Here is a 17,566-nt window from a genome sequence, read left to right as displayed (position 1 = left end):
TTGGTGATTCATGCCATGGGTCGAACAGGTGTAATACTACGTGTTAAAAGTGCCACGGGTTAAATAATATGAGGCCATCAGTAATAGATATTAAAACGAATCCAAAAGTATTTCACCATCAGTCCAATGGATCAACTATATAATATTTTGTTAAAACAATATGATATCTATAGTGTAGATTTGATAAATAAACTAGTATATTTGTAATTTTTTTATAACATAATATGAAACCCAATCTTAGGAGGTCCACGGGTTTGACCCCGGGACCTCTTGTGGGCCTTATAAAATGTTTAACCGGTGCACCATTGGCAGAGTGGTTGTAATGTGAGTTTCAGAACTATGATTTATTTGAGCCTATAAATGCCTTTTTAGGCATATCTTGGTCATCCTTGGGCCTTTTTGAGAATAGAAAGTTGCGTTGGAGAGCAGAGGCCGAGGCCTTGATTCTGACAGTAGCCATTGGTTCTTGCGTGCACATTCCATAATGGCTAAATTTGATGTAAAGATACTTTTTGAGCATTCCTAATACAATGGATGCCCACTTGGAAGCAAACCCAAAGATGTAGTCTAAGAGGGACGAACTAGTCATCAAATATTTTGATTTTGCTTCTTATTTTCTCTGTTTTTTATTCTTATGTGCAGAATTCAAGTTTATGTTTAAAAGCACTTAAAAAAATCAATTTCTCTCATTCATTCACATAAAAGCAACTGTATTTAATGTTTGGTGAAATTGGGCAAATAATCAATCCTGTGTTTTCAATCACTCAATGTATTCACAACAAAGCATACCTTAGGATGAGAGTTTACCAATAACATCAAGGCCCCCTCAAGTTATTTGTATTCAAAAGGATTTGCCAATTCAGGCCTAGAAACACTTCCACATAGCTTCTTGAAGTTGATTTCCATCGGAGTAGACACAAACTTGCAATCCACCATTCCACATCTCTCGAGTAGCTTCACAATGTATTTTCCTTGAGAAAGGAAAATCTCACCTGGATTTTGCCAAACCTCTAGGCCTAGGAAGTAGTGCATCAGACCAAGGTCCTTCATCTTGAACTCAGAAGAAAAATTCCTCTTGCATTGATAAATGAGAGGGTTTGCACCTATCAGAAAGATATCATTAACGTAAGGACAAAAATGAGAGCCATTTCCTTTTCAACCTCGAAGTATAGGTTAGGATCAACATCTCTCCTTGTAAATCCCAACTTCATAAGATAGTTATCAATCCTCTCATACCAAGCCCTAGGGGCTTGCTTCAACTCATAGAGGGATTTATTCAACCTGCATACATGTGTCTTTCGATCTTGTACTTCGAACCTCTGAGGTTGTTCCAAGTAGACTTCCTCCTTAAGTGAGCCATGCAATAAAACAGTATTGACGTCCATTTGATGTAGGTTCCATCCTTGAGAGGCAACGAGAGAAATAATCGATCGGATAGTAGTATATAGGGAAACTGGTACAAATATATTGTCATAGTCCACTCCTTCCTTTTGAGAGAAGCCTCGGGAAACGAACCTGGCCTTATATTTTTCAGCACCCCCATCAGCTCCATGTTTAATTTTGTATAGCCATTTTGAGGTGACTACGAACTTGTCTTTTGGTCTAGGCACCACACCCTAGACATAATTTTTCATGATAGATTGATATTCCTCATTCATCGCATCCTTCTGGACTTGGTGTTTTATGGCTTCTTCGAACGTACATGGCTGAGATTGAAAAATAATATTCATAGCAACTAATTACCCTTGATACATGTTCAACTTCTTGCTTTCATGTGATGTCCCTCTTGGAGAAATATCTCTCAGCATCTTCGAGAGCCACAAAGGTCTTTTCCTTGAGGTATAGGGATCACTAGGTGTTGAATCAATGAGATACAGCTGGCCTTCAACATCAGGCATAGGTTCATTTGTATGAGGTTCATCATGTCTTTCCACAACATCGTCATTATTATCCTTTGTTGGAATGGGGAGGTATTGGGCCTTCCCAAGGGCAATATCTTCATCGAAGGTGACATCATGGCTAATTTCCACATCTCTTTGTCAAGGCACATAAATTTTATATTCCTTTGAATTTTCACTATATCCCACAAATATACCTTTCCTCCCATATGATTCTAACTTGTTTATTTTCTCTTTAGGCACAAGAAAATACACGGGACAACCAGATATTCTAAAATGACAAACATTAGGTTTCTTACTAGTGAAATTTTTTTTGGGTGTCTTGAAATCCAATGATTGATTCAGGCTCCTATTTCAAACATACACGATAATGTTAGCTGCTTCTCCCCATAAGAACTTCGATAGACCTTGATCATGAAGCATAACACATGTGGCATCCATGATTGTTTGATTATTCCTTTCAGCAACACCATTTTTCTCAGGAGAGTATGGAACAATTGTCTCCCTCTTAATGCCAGCCTCTCTACAAACATCATTGAATTTATTTGATTCATATTCAGTTCCATTGTCGTTCCTCAATATCTTGATCTTCTTCCCTGGTTGATTTTCCACCAAGGCTTTGAAAGAACGAAACCATTTGAAAACTTCCTCCTTATTCTTCAAGAAGTAGATCCATGCTTTACGAGAGAATTCATCTACAAAAATTGCATAGTATAAGTATCCTCCCAATGATGTTATGGGAAACATACCAAATAGGTCAAAATGGACCAATTGAAGAATATCGGAAGTTTGAACTTCACTTGAAGGGAATGGTCCCCTTGTAAGTTTCCCAACTGCACAAACCTAACAAACTCCTTCAATTGTCATGTTGAACTCAAGCATATGTGTGACCATCTTCCTTACCCCAAGTAAGGCTTTGTAATGAAGGTGAGCAAATCTTCAGTTCCATAATTCAGATTGAAGAGAAGTATCGCAAGTCAAGGCTCCCAAAGGACTTCCTCCAACTTGATAGAGACCTTCAACCCTAAATCCAAGTGTAAAATCATCTTTAGGGTTTCTTTTCCAAATACATATATTTCCATCAATGAATGCTACCTTAAAGCCATTATCTTCCATTGCACAAATAGACACCATGTTCTTCTTCAAATCGGGCACATACAACACTTCTTGTAGATGAATGGTTTGACCTTGATTTAAGTGAAGAGTGACAATACCTATTCCTTTCACGGGATAGGTGGAATTATCTCCAAGTATGATTTCCAAATTAGTCTTATTTTCAACCAAATTTGAGAGGGCCTCCTTGTACCCAATGAAGTGCCTTGAGGCTCCACTATCAATCATCCAATGATCCAAAGTATCTAGAGGAGAGGTAGTAGATAAAGCGGAAATAAGTTAAAATTCATTTTTTCCTACAACATTAATTTCCTCATACTTAGAATTTCTCGTCCTTTTAGTATGTCGACCATTTCCATCTCGAGCAATGGGAGAATTCCTCTTTCCTTTATTGTTGAACTTGTTGTTCCTTTAATTTCCATTGCCTTTGAAGTTGTTGTGGTTGTTTTTGTCATCATCCCTTGGAGTATCCTTGTGAGAACACTCTCTGGTATAATGGCCAAACCTGTTGCAATTGTAGCACCTTCCTTTTCTTCCTTGCTTGAATCCTTGACCTTGTTTTCTTGGACATAAATTATTATTCCTCTTAGGATGATCAAAGAAGGCAATGGGATCATTTCCATTTGAGCACTTGTCTCTCTCCATCATCCTTGTCTCTTCTTAAGTGCATCGAACCAATAATTCATCGAAACTAGGAATCCTATCATTGTTAAGAAAGGTTGTGTTAAACATATCCCATGATCTTGGTGTTGGTTAAAGTTGTCATTGATGTCAATATGTTGAAGCATTGTTGAAGATAACAAAACCCTAAGTGTTAACTGCAAACCCTTTTGAGAAGGAGGAGAAGCTTGCAATATTAAATAAAAAATCCATGGTGCCAAATACAGTGATGAAGATAATTGAAACCCTATGATAAAGAATCCTTAAACCATAAATGTTGTTGTCCTTTCTCTTGATGAAGATGACCATGTGACCTAATGAATATAATGTCAAATAAATCCTCAAACATGGTTATTTTGGAAAATATACATATGTTGAAAGAAAATGAAAATTCTTAACATTAGAGGTCATATATTGAAGAAAAGTCTACATCCGCTTATAGAGGAGGTCATAAGCTTTCTAACAAGTACTTATATGCCTTATAACAACTTACCATTGCAGAGATATTAATTTTTGAAGTGAAAACTATTATTTTGGAAAGTCTGCTTGAGCCTACACAAGTCGGCCCTTATGTCAACTCACACACCTTTTCAATCGACATGTCTCTTCAATTGAAACAAACCACTATAAATAGCAAGCTAAAATCGTCATTTTGGAAACTGAATTCGGTCAAGCAGAGAGATAATTCATATAAGCTTGAATACTTTTCTGTTGTCACATTTTGAGATTAAGGCCTCGGGTTACTATTATACTTCTATGGAGTCTTCATTGTGGAATATTTCTGTGTGGATCTTTGTGTAACTGTGGAGTAGTTTAGTGGAATTTCGTGGAGCAATTTTTGTGTCTTGGCCTCTTATCAAGAAACATAACTTGTAACTTATATATTGTGACCTCCTTTAAACCCGATTTTGAAGCACAACTCACCTGTAGCAGCTCAAACTAGAGCTCAGATCTGGACAAAATATTTTGGACTTGTGGAAGATTGCAACTCAACCTGTGGAGCATAATTTTTTTTTATTTGAAGATTGGACTTGTGAATACTGTGCAGTCGGACTTGTGATTTACATATTTCAAACTTGTGACTATATAACTTGGACTGTGACAAAAGGTTTGCAACTCAAACCTGCTTATTTTTAAGAGACATGAGTTCTTGTTGAAGAGGAAAGTTTATAGTGTTCTAAAATCTAGGAGCAACCTTCTGGAGAAGGGTTAAAGCAATAGATCTTGAAGAGTCATTTAAAGCACCATTGCATATATTTATTGAAGCATGAACCTGTGATAGAGGAGCATGAACTTGTTTTTGAAAAGCGGACTTTGGAGAGTACACTTGGAACAATTTAGAAGTTGACCTAGAGGAGTTGTTAAAGAAGACCCATTGAAGTAGACCTATTGAAGGAGTTTGCAGAATATCTGGTGTGCAGATATATCAAAGACACCCTTTGGAACAGCTCTTAAAGATATTTTGAGGAAGAATTGAAGGTATCCAAGAGTAAGCAGGTGCCTTGCTAGTTGATGAGAAGACAACCTTAGAGACACTTTGTGAAGACAGATCTTGAAGCAGACCTAAATAGTATCTTGAGGACATCTAGTTGGAGCTAGTTTTGTTGATGATGGAAATACTGAGAGGGGGGTGAATAAGCATTTATTTTCAATTTTTATGTTTACTAGTTAATATTCTTCACAATTATAATCAGAAAAATAAATAATAAGGATTTTATTATAAACAAGTGAGGACACCAATCCTCTTTTACAAAAATTTGAGTACAATGATGTTTGAGGGCACCAACCCTTCAATCTTCCAGGCTCCAACCTGTTGCCAAGCACCAACTTGGACTTTTGTGAGGCTTCAACCTCTAGGGCTCCAACCCTATCCTTCTCAAGGCTCCAACCCTGTTTTTAGAGGCTCCAACCTCTAGGGCACCAACCCTCCAATTTTCAACTTAGTTAACAAACAGAATGTATAAATGACTTACTTTTAAAAACTTCAGGACTTCCTTCAATAGTCAAATAATTGCTCTACAAGACTTCCACAAAATCTTAATTTTTTCCACTATCCAAGATCTGAATATGAGTGTTATTCACTATCCAAAGCTTCAATTTCTTCACTATTCAATCCTCCAAGTTCATCATTGTTCTAGGCTCCAAGTTCTTCATTGTTCAATCCTCCAAATTCATCATTGTTCAAGCCTTCAAACTCTTCATTGTTCAAGGCCACAAGTTCTTCACTATTCAAGAGTACGTAGAGGTTTCAAGTCTAAAGTGTCACACATAAGTCCACTAAGGTTCAAGCTATAATTGATCCAAACCTCCACCAATTGAGTCGCCACAGTTATGAGCTTATGTGTGCCAGAGTTCCATAGTTCCAAACTATGTAAGCCACTAATCTGAACGGTACGCAAGCTACAAATCCGAACTGTAAGCCACAGGTGATTGTCCTTAAAATAATCACGGATCAGATGTGTATTCCAAGCTCCACAGATAATTGTCCACACACCAATCTGTAGGTCTGATCCCTCCACATGAGACTGTCCACAAGTTTGAGATATATCAATCGTAATTAGAACCCTTTACCAAATCTCATCCTATTTATTCCTTCTAGTTCACGAGTTGCAAACTATTCTCCTTCTTCTATGTTCCCGTGGTTCTCTTCAGCGAATCAGATGATAAAAAATGAAGGTTTGCTTTCTTATTTATATACATTATTTATGAAAATGAAGGGACATGACCCTTGGAGGGAGGTCGACATGACGTGCATGGGTATCGAAGGTTTTGGTATTGGAAGCTTTAACATGACATAACGTGCAAAACTTGTGATATAGGAAAATTCCAATGCAGTGAGCACGATATTATATTAAAACATTATGATAAAGCCAATAAAGTCTACAACCATATCGACAATCGGATATTATGTCTTATTGGAGGGTCTTATTGGAGGTGTCATTTGAAAAGTTTCAATAAAGTAGCGGATGCAATTTGATAATTAAATCGTTATTGAATCAAGTCAGGTCCACATATCGGAATTGAGAGCAGATCAGAAATCGGAGATCAGAGATTGGAGTCAGGTCGCAAATATGATATCGCATATCAGAGATCGGAGTCGAGTCGCATATATGATATCGCATATCGGAGATCGAAGGTTTTGAGGTTGACACATAATAAAAGCGTCGATATGATATTTCTCCGATTTAAATTTGGTTTAATACGATATATGTCATCAGGTGTGTTATCAATTATAATTCTCCAAGAGTGCAACATCCATCAATTTCCATCAAGAGAGCTCATATTTCATCAATGACAATTATGGACCAACAATCTCCCCCTTTTTCACTGACGGAAATATTTCAACATTCTCTCCCTGTTTGACATCAATGGAAAATGGTTTCCCAAGTACTCCCCCTATCAAGATTCTCACCCTCTCATGTTGCTCCACTTGTCATGTTTCTTCTACTCTTGTCAATATGTTCTCTTAGTTTGATGCAAGAGTAATTACCCCCATCTTCTGGCAAAGATATTCAAATGCTTCTTGTGGAAGGGGTTTTGTAAAGATATCTGCAATTTTCTCCTTTGTATTGACATATTCCAACTTGATATTTTGTTCAGCAACTTGTTCATGAAGAAAGTGGTATTTGATTGGAATATGTTTGGTCTTTGAGTTCATTACCAGATTCTTTGAAAGGCTGGTGGTGCTAGTGTTCTCACAAAATATGGTGATTGGTTGATTAGTATTTATGTTGACATCTTTCAATGCTTCCTTCATCCACAGTATTTGTGTACAACAATCTGCAGGAACTATATATTCGTCTTCAGCTTTGAGAGAGATATAGAAGATTGTTTTTTGCTAAGAAATACTAGACAATATCCCATGAAGAATACATTTCCGCTGGTACTTTTTCGATCATCTATGCTTCCATCCCAATCAACATCGGTGTAAGTTGTCACGGTAAGAGTTGTGCTTTTGGGATACCATAGACCAAAATCAGGAGTACCTTTCAAGTATCTGAGAATTCTCTTCACAGCCAACAAATGGGATTTCTTAGGAGTTGATTGAAATCTTCCCACCATTCCTACTGCTTTCATAATATCGAGTCTTGTAGAAGTTAAGTATGGGAGAGCTCCAATTATTGACCTGTAAAGAGTTGCATCTACTGAGGGGGATTCATCATCTTTGCTCAATTTGCAATTTGTGGTCATCGGTGTGCTCATAGGTGCACATTCTTTCATCCCATATCTTTTAAGCATGTCTTTAAGATATTTTTCTTGAGATTTGAACATACATGTTTTAGTTTGAGTTACTTGTATTCCAAGGAAGTAAGATAACTCATCAATCATTGACATTTCAAACTCTTTGACATATTTTGAGAAAATTCATGGCTCATCTCATCATCACTGTTGGAAAAAATTAAATCATCAACATATACAAGAGTGACTAGTAATGAAGTATGGCTTCTAGAGGACCAGAGATGAAAATGGAGTTAAATGGAGTTAGGGTTTCTTTGGGTGGGCAAGCAGGTTTTGGAGTGGCCACCAAGTGCTGGCCCTCAGATGACTCGAATGGAACCCATGGTTCTAAGACACCTAATCTCTGTCGGGCTCTGGATATTGGGTGGACACACACTGAACCATCATATTGATGTGAACAACCTGGACTTGGGTTCATGGGGGAACTAGAATGCACTGGATATGGAGACCCCTACAATGCAGCAAACTACAACCAAGGGGCATGTTTGAACATGGAAGCATGGATATACCTCGTGCAGGTGCTATTTATGTCATTGAAGAAGGAAGCAGCAACAACATCACCAGAGAACAAAGCCCTGGAACCCCACTGCCTCGACGACCTCGGTGTAGATCCTATTGTTGAATATATGGGAAGGCTTATTTGGGAGCGCACATAGTGGAAAACATACAAAATTCCTAGAGTGAGGAGGTCAGAAATCCTATAGGACCTAACATGCCCCATGTCAGTGATGTATATGGGAGTGCATCTCTACTGGGTACTCCGGGCTCAGAAATTATTGGACTGAGAGGAATACAGAGGAAATTCCCCATGCCATTGGATCTCTTCTCCAACACCACCCCAAGAGGGAACCGACCCATGTGCTGCGATGTGGCTTGGATGGGGTGCCCCCTGCCTCGACCTGTGATGTATATCACACCAAAAAGAGTACTATGCAAAAGAGGATATCAGTAATAAAGCTATTCCTTAAATACAAATTATAGCTTCAACTCTGGAACCTGGTAATTCCTCTCAGATTTCAAATATTTATAAAAACCATTGCTGGGATTTCTTTACTAGTCTGGGTAAATAACAAGCAGAGTGATGCAACTGAAACATTTCATTGCACAAAAGGTCAGATACCCTGCACATATGCAGAATCTAATATTTGGGGGCAGAGCTTTACAGGATAACCGATCCTTGAAGTATTATCATATCCTATCAACATCATCCATAATCCTCAACTTGAGACTAAGGGGTGGTGCTGCAACCTCCAATAGAATAAAAAATGCAGGAGGAGGTTATGGGAGCAATACTTAGAAGAGCTCAGAAACAAAACATAAGCATATTAATGGAGGTATCTCCTTCAAGAACATCTTACAAGGGGGAAAAAGCGCAACTTCTAAATTAACCAAATCAACAGGTACTACCCCTAGCCCGTACATAGTGGAGCAACTGAACTCATTCCAAAACTTACTATAGACAACCCAGAAACAGATGAGCATTGTGCTTCATTTGAATCACAAGCCCTTATATGTCGTTTCAACTATTTCTGGCCAAAACCAATTGAGCTATTTCACTGGGTTTTGACCAATTGGACAATGCATTGTGAAATACACCTCTACTCCAAAGGTTACTTCATTGTAAAGTTCCCTTCATTGGATGGAAGAGAACATCCTACAAGATGGACCATGGTTCTGGGGATCGACAAGATTATTTATCATACCTTGGTTCCCAGAATTTGATGCAAACACCATGGTTGTTTCCATAATGTCGGTTTGTGTTTGGCTACACAACCTCCCTCTCTATTTTTGGGACGATCGTGTTCTTGTAGGTATTGGGAACATCATTTGGAAATATATAAATAAAAATACTCAAATATAGGAGGAAAGGATCTACACATACACTGGTATATGTGTGGACATAGATCTCAACAAAGGTTTATCGAACCGCATTCAACTCATCCAAAATCAATGGAAATGGACACAACTTTTAGATTATGAGAACACAAATTTTAGATGTATAATATGCAGGCAAACAGGGCATCTTCAAAACATGTGCCCTGAAGCCAAGAAAGACACTAGAAGGAAGAAGAAGAGTGGGAAACAGACCAAAAGTTGGCAATTCGCCCCACCCGAGCCTGAAGAGGAGGAGGACGAAGCTGGGGAAGAACACACTCATATGGAGAACTACCAAAAAACATAGGAACCAAAAACACAGCGGGTATCCATACAAGACCCTACACAGGAACCAGAATCTCAGAATGAACAGATACAACCAGCAAAAATTCCATACGCAATGGATACTAGTGGATACAAGCATACACATTCATCTGACAATTCAGATTCAGACAAAGACAATGCAAGACCTGAAGCTGGAAATCAGCTTGTGCTTGTCTCTTCGGCGTCGTCCCTTGGGGAATGGCATAAGGTAGAGAAAAAGAAAGGGAGAAAAGCCTAACTTTTCTCCACAAATGTATATTAGTTTGATCACTGTTTGTTCCCAATTATCATGAGTCATGGACTAGATGATGCTATGTATACTCAGCAAATGCAACATGTAATTTTGTTTTCACTAATAAAATTACGACTTTTTCCTTGGAAAAAAAAAGAGTGACTATTGATTTATCCTTGTCCATCTTCATGTAGAGATTACTTCCTACCACCCCCTTTTTGAATCCTTGTTGTTGTAGATAATGATCCAATCTTGCACACCCAGGTCTAGGACTTGTTTCAATCCATATAACGCATTTTTCAACTTGCATACAAAGTCTTTTCCTTCTGCTAGGTCAAACCCTTCTAGTTTCTCCATGTAAACTTCTTCTTTTAGATCACCATTTAGAAATGTTGATTTCACATCCATTTGATAAACTTTGAACCCTTTTGAACAAGAAAATGAAAAAAACATCCTTATAGCCTCCATACGAGCTACCAGTGCAAAGGTGTCTTCAAAGTCGATTCCTTCTATTTGTGAATAACCTTTACAAACAAGCCTTGCCTTATTTCTGATGATTTGCCCATTTTCATTCATTTTTTTTTGAACACCCACTTATTTCCAATTATATTTTTATCTTTTGGACAAGGTTCAAGTTCCCATGTTTCATTCTTTTCTATTTGGAACATTTCTTCTTCCATTTCTTCTACCCAATGAGGGTCCTTACTAGCTTGAGCAATGTTTTCTAGTTCTACCATAGATAATAGGGCAACATTATATTTTCTTGGTGTATTAGTCATCCTTCTTTGGGTTTGTATTCCATCATCTGTATTCCCAATAATTGTTTCTTCTAGATGGTGTTTTTGAACAAATTTTACTTTCGATGGAGTCTGAGATGGTTCCTTTTGATTTTCTTGATCATTTTCTGTTGGCATTATGATACAGGTGTTGTCCTTGATGGCAACTCACTCAGATGAAATATCACAGTACAGTAGGTTAACAGCAAAGAAGTACAAATCAGACTACATAGAATGAAGAAAGAGAGGTATACACAGGTTCACCTTGACCAAGCTACGTATACATGCAAGTTTACTGACCACGAGTAGCATATATGTACACACGCACTTTCACGAAAGGAAAAGGGCGTATACCATGGAAAACTAAGTATTTGGTCCATGGTATTTTGATCCATGGTATTGGTCCAAGGTATCTGGTCCAAGGTATTGACCCTAGGTATTTGGTCCAAGGTATTGGACCTAAGTGGTTTTTGTCCATGGTATTGAGAAAGGCCTAAAACTATAAAAGGAGGAGAAGATCATTAGGCCAGGTGTGCAAGTATTGAATATCTGATGAAGTGTGAGATCTAGTATGCAAGTTATTGGCTTATGGTGTTGTGCTTGATCTGAACCAAGGATGAACCTTAGCAGTTGATGAAGGATAAGATCTAATGATAGATCGGGATCTTAAAGCTTGAAATGAATTACCATTATGTCGTTTGATCATGTATAGTCTAGATCTGAATACTAACGCATGTGTTATTCTGTAAATATTATGATATGGGTATAATTGAAGTTTAGAATAGTTGTAGAATTATGAATTAATATTTACAGATGTATACACTGGTTGGCTTTGAGAAAGTACATATACACGCAGGTTTGACAAATGGAAGTAGCGTATACCTTATAAAGTATGTTTCAGTTGTTTCTGTTTGCTGTTGCAGAGTTCTAGGTTTTGGTTCTAGTTCTGGTTACTATATTCTGGTGACAATATTCTGAATGATCAGATTGATTGTGATTTAACTATGGGTTGTCAAGGTGATTGATTGATCCGGTTATGGTTGATTCAGAAAGTGATGATTGAGTCTCAGTGATTGGTTGATGTAGATGTATTTGATGATTGAATTGCAGTTATGATGTTGTTGATGGATCCAGTCTGAAAATTTATGAAATGTGGTCATTGGAGGAAGAAAGAAGGTCGTAGCCTTCTGTAGGTTGCCACCTACGTACTAGTAAACATATCGACTGGTACAAGAGTTAAGGGGGTTGTAGCTCCTTTCCAGTAGAAGCTGGAGAATGAGAGAAGGTTGTAACCTTCTACAGGTAGAAGCCTGCGTACTGGTATAATTCTGCACCAGTACAAGATTGTAAACAGATTTTCTTATTATTAAAAGAACACAGAGATGACAGCAGTAGGTGGTTTTCACCCACATTGGGTTTCCACCTTATATCTTGGTGTTCATGTGTGTTGCTTATGTGTGATGCTTTATTCTACTTTTAATACACTGTCTAATAAATCTATGATATACTGGTTTAAGTTTAATGCATGGAACCACAGCCTATCTACAATCACTTGGAACAGATTTCTGGGAAATCATGGAAGGAGGATATACATTTCCATCAGCAATTCCTACAGATACGGCGGGTAAAAAGCAATATGAAACCAATGCCAGGGTTGTCAACACATTATTGGGAAGTCTGTCACAATCAGATTTTTTCAAAGTTATGCAGCTCAAATCAGCCAAAGAATTATGGGACAAAATCGTTCTAAGCTACGAAGGAGACTCTCAAGGAAAACATGCTAAATTGCAAACTCTCAAAATTCAATATGAAACTCTCAAGATGCACAATGATGAAAGTATAGCTAGTTACTTCTTACGTATAGATGAGGTTGTTAATTGTTTGAAGAATCTAGGTGAAGAAATAAAGGAAGTTACCTTAGTTGAGAAAGTTTTAAGATCCTTACCTGCTAAATTTGAATCAAAAGTATCTGCCATAGAAGAAAAACAGGATCTATAGACTATCACTATGACACAACTTCACGAAATCTTAACTGCCTTTGAGATGAGAAAAGGAGGCCCATCAGATATGAGAGAAGCTGCATTTAAAGCTTCAGCAAAAGGAAAGGAATAACTCAATTGTAAGGACCATATCCAGACTATATACATTTTTATTTTTTTTTAAACAACAAATACAACCAGAAAAGAAACGCATTGAAATTCAAATTTATTTAGCACACACATTCCTGCCACTCATTTGAGGAAACATATCATAACATTTTCATACTTTTAACTAAGATCAATCGTAATGAAATACATATGTACCGTTCACCAGAAGGCGAGACTCCACTTGCTCTGCTGTTGCTGGTATTCCCTTGTAGCTGGCCACCTCCGCGAGTGAATGATGACGCACTTGATCCGAATGCGAAAACCACCGGCTAACCTCCCATCCTACTCCTTGGGTACTCTTCTTCCCCGCGGACCCCCGAGCTACAATGGGGTTGTACAATGGAGGAAAGCACTAGCTGGTAGAGGAGAGCACACCTTGGCTCCAGAGTCCCCTCTCTAAAATCCTCTACCTCACCAAACTCACTATAGCTTCGTAATCACTGCTCTGACATCATCCCATCCATCCAACAATAGGGTTTTCCCCCAAAAAAGTCCCTTCTCCCATGGCTTGCCCCTTCTTTTATAGGAGTCCTCATAGGTGACACTTGTCATGTCATGCATAATTAATTATTTTTTTATAATTCAATAGCTTGATTATTCACCCACCCATGTGTCATTCTCACATCAAGGGTCTCCCAAAATTATTTACTTAAATTTTTATTTAAAACTAATATTTTCCTCACCTCAACAAGATTCCTATTTCTTCTCCTAGTTGTCTCTTTATTCCCCCCTTTTATTCCTTAATTTGTGTTCATTACTTGAAGTCAATTAATGAGTCAAGATTTTATCCCCAATCTACTCTCTAATTTAACTCAGGTTATCTTTTAGATGGATATTCTTATGTTGGTTGTTGACACATGGAGCTTCTCTACATTTCTCTAAATTTAATTTATTATTCTCATTTTAATTCACCTTCCTCTTTTCTTAATTAGGTTTAAATTAGTTTAGGATTAATCTTTATCCTTACACTTATGTTTGTCTTTCCCCTTTTTCCTAATTAAACCACATAATCTTCCTAGTATTTTCCAAAATGGGAAGGGTAGAGTTTTTAAGGTACTCTATTTTAATTCTTCCTATGATCCTCCTTATTCCAAGTTTTATTTTTGATTTAATTACATTGGTTTCTAATCATCATTTACCCTTGATGTAAATTTACCTAGTTTTCATTCCTTGCTTATATTTATTTATTATTATTTATTTTTAATTATTCCAAGGATGCCAAGTTTGGTTGTGCCCTTCAAGAACTTCCCTAGAAGTTCCAAGGGTGCCACACCTAATAGTTTATTTGTGATGCCAAGGGTGCTAGTTTGGTTGTGCCCTTCAAGAACTTCCCTAGAAGTTCCAAGGGTGCCACACCTAGTAGTTTATTTGTGATGCCAAGGGTGCCAAGTTGGTCGTGCCCTTCAAGAAATTCCCCTGAAGTTCCAAGGGTGCCACACCACTTGCCCTTCAAGCATCCAGTGACTACGAGGGGAGAGTATAGTGCAACGTCATAGACCACTATCATCTCCTATGTTGCCTGCTATAGTGAGACTAATGGTGTCGGGGATCAAGGAATCCGCCTTGATGCGCGCCCCCCGGTAAATTCCTCATGAGCGACCCAACTTTGGGACCTGCCCTCATTGCATCGTGATCTTCAAGGCGAAAATGTTTTAACCCTTCCAGCCCAAGTCACGGCGGGACTGCTAGTGGGTGAGATCAGGGACTCTGTCCCACCCCTCCCATGTAGTTCCATCCACTTGTACAACCCCATCACCCATATGTGAGTCATTCGGTCAAGCAACTAATCTATGCCTGCAACCATTAATATATCATCAGAATATAGTTAAACATATATGGCAGATTCCAAGATCGACTTAGACTTTCAAAGATAAAATAATATGAATTTTCATCAAACCAAGTGTCATCAACTTGTCATATGCGAGTGCCTCTGATGGTTTCCTGCCATACTCAATAATCATTAGTAACAAGGTTTCTCAATGTTAGTCATTGTCATAATAGCATCATTAACAATTCCTAGTCATTCACATCATTGTCCATTGTAAGCCTGAACTAAAGAAAGTAGTCAACATAAGGGACACATCCATCATGGCTATCATCATTAAACATCAATGGAAACATACATGTTCATTAAGCTCTCAACGTCGTAACATCATTAGAAATATACATATTCATCAAATTTATCATCATCATGCTTTTAGTAGAGAGCATACATATTCTTTACTACCCTCATCATCATAAATTCAAATAGAGACCAAACTTAACTATTTAATGTTGCAATCATCAAAATACCGATAGATAAGATACATAACCATTCATGCTATCATGATATCAATGGAAAGCATTCATAAACATCACAACCATGAATATCTCAATCACTAATAATAGTGTCATGTGCCCGGTTCCTCAACCTGAGGTCCTCCTAGAATAAAGTATCTAAGATAATGTCATATTAGGGTCAGAAAACTAGAGTGGGCACTACATACACCCCCTCTTAACAATGGACTTCATCCCGAAGTCCTTAGAACATAAAGAAAAACGACGACACATATCCTAAGAACCCTTCCTGAAACTCTTGCTAACCTTCTGGTGGGCAAGCTATAATTTTCCCAAGGTATTTATACCATGAATTCCGTTATAACTAAAGGACTATATCTGTGGAACATTGCAGCCCAAATTTATTTATTTATTTTTTTTTTTTTTTAACTAAGCAATAACAAGACAAGGGTAGGATAATCACAATCAAAATTCATCTCATGGTACAGTTAATATATTATGCTTTCAACCAAGTAAAGTCGTCCACTCACTGTACTCCTGTAGCTTCCAATTATAGTCGTTCATTTCAAACTACGTCTACATGACGCTATAAGTGACAATATCGGGTACACAAAGTGATTTGTATGATCATCATTGCATATGGTAGAGTTCACTGTCATAGATGTTGCAATAATATTGTCATAGAAGAAAAGATCGTATAAATTATCCATACATTTGATATTTTTCAAAAAGTTTTAAATTCTAAGCTATCCCTTCTGATAATTCTGTAATATTTTTCCCCAATATCTCCATAAGTGTCATTTTGGACCCTTGTCAGAATATTCCCTAAAATGATAATTGTAGCATTGTATTTAGGCCATAGGCGGAAAAATGTCGAAAGAGGTGGACAAGTAAGAATAAGAAATTCAAATGGTGAACTTAAGCTCACAAGCTAGTAAAAGATGAAGGACTTTGATGTCAAAAGTGATAAAATTTTAAAATATTCTTATTAGCAATTATAAATAAATATATAATTAGATACATTACAAAGCAAGTGATTGTGCGTCAAGATGTAGTGTTCTATGAATAGTTCCTAGGAGTTCATCCAACCAAGAAACTCTTTGAAACATCACCACATTACTTACTTATAGATAATATCCTAGTAAGTAATGATGTTAGTGTATCAACTAGTTATAGATGATGTGGCACGTGACCTAGCAATGGAAGAATCTAAACATGCAGTCAATAATATATTGAGCATTGAATTGGGCATAAAGAAGAATACTCTAAGTAAGGAAGTCATGTATATCAAACAAAAACATACTTCCCAATCCGAGGAAGTTGTCTTCTATTTGCAAATGAGGGAAAATTTTGTTTTAGCTACATAAAAACTATCAAGAGGAATCAAATTGGTTATAACACCTACCACACCTCACCTATCAAGAAAGAGATAGTGACATCCTTGCTATCGCTCAAGTTTATCTCCAAAGAAAGATCCCAACCTTTTTCAAAGAAAACCCAAGGATACTTTTAAGTGATCACAACTTGTGACCAGTGACCACTCCACTTCACTTACTCATGCATAAATTATCAAATGATCATAGCAACCTATTTAAAATATGATATCCCAATTATAATATATTTTTATATCAATCACTGTATTTATGAAAACTATAATTTAATTCAAATTATTATTAACAATTTAATAATTAATATATTTTAATTATGGTAAAAAAATTTATTCATAAATTTAAATAATAAAAACCTGATTTAATAAAAAGGAAAATAATAAAAGCAAATTTATATAATTATATTAATTATATTAATATAAATTAATATAAATTAATTTATATTGATTATATTAATTATATTAATTATATAAATCATATTAATTAATTTATATTAATTATATTAAGTCTTATAAAATCTTATAAATTATATTAATTAATTTATATTAAATTATAGTAATTAATTTTTATTAAATATATAAATCAATTAAATTAATGAGAATAATTATATAAATCAATTATAATTTATATATATTGT

At 36.7% G+C, this 17,566-nt stretch overlaps 1 pseudogene; it reads left to right on the top strand.

Moving 5' to 3' along the window:
* The first annotated feature begins 10,185 nt into the window (after window positions 1-10,185).
* Window positions 10,186-17,566, top strand: part of LOC149243565 (protein ZINC INDUCED FACILITATOR 1-like) — a 115,380-nt pseudogene continuing 107,999 nt past the window's right edge.

The sequence above is a fragment of the Pinus tabuliformis genome, chromosome 8 (genome assembly GCF_031772625.1).
Source record: "Pinus tabuliformis cultivar Carrire ecotype Pingquan chromosome 8, CPIR1, whole genome shotgun sequence".
NCBI lineage: Eukaryota > Viridiplantae > Streptophyta > Pinopsida > Pinales > Pinaceae > Pinus > Pinus tabuliformis.
Note: the sequence above shows the minus strand (reverse complement) of the source record. Positions and strands in the feature narration are given on the sequence as shown.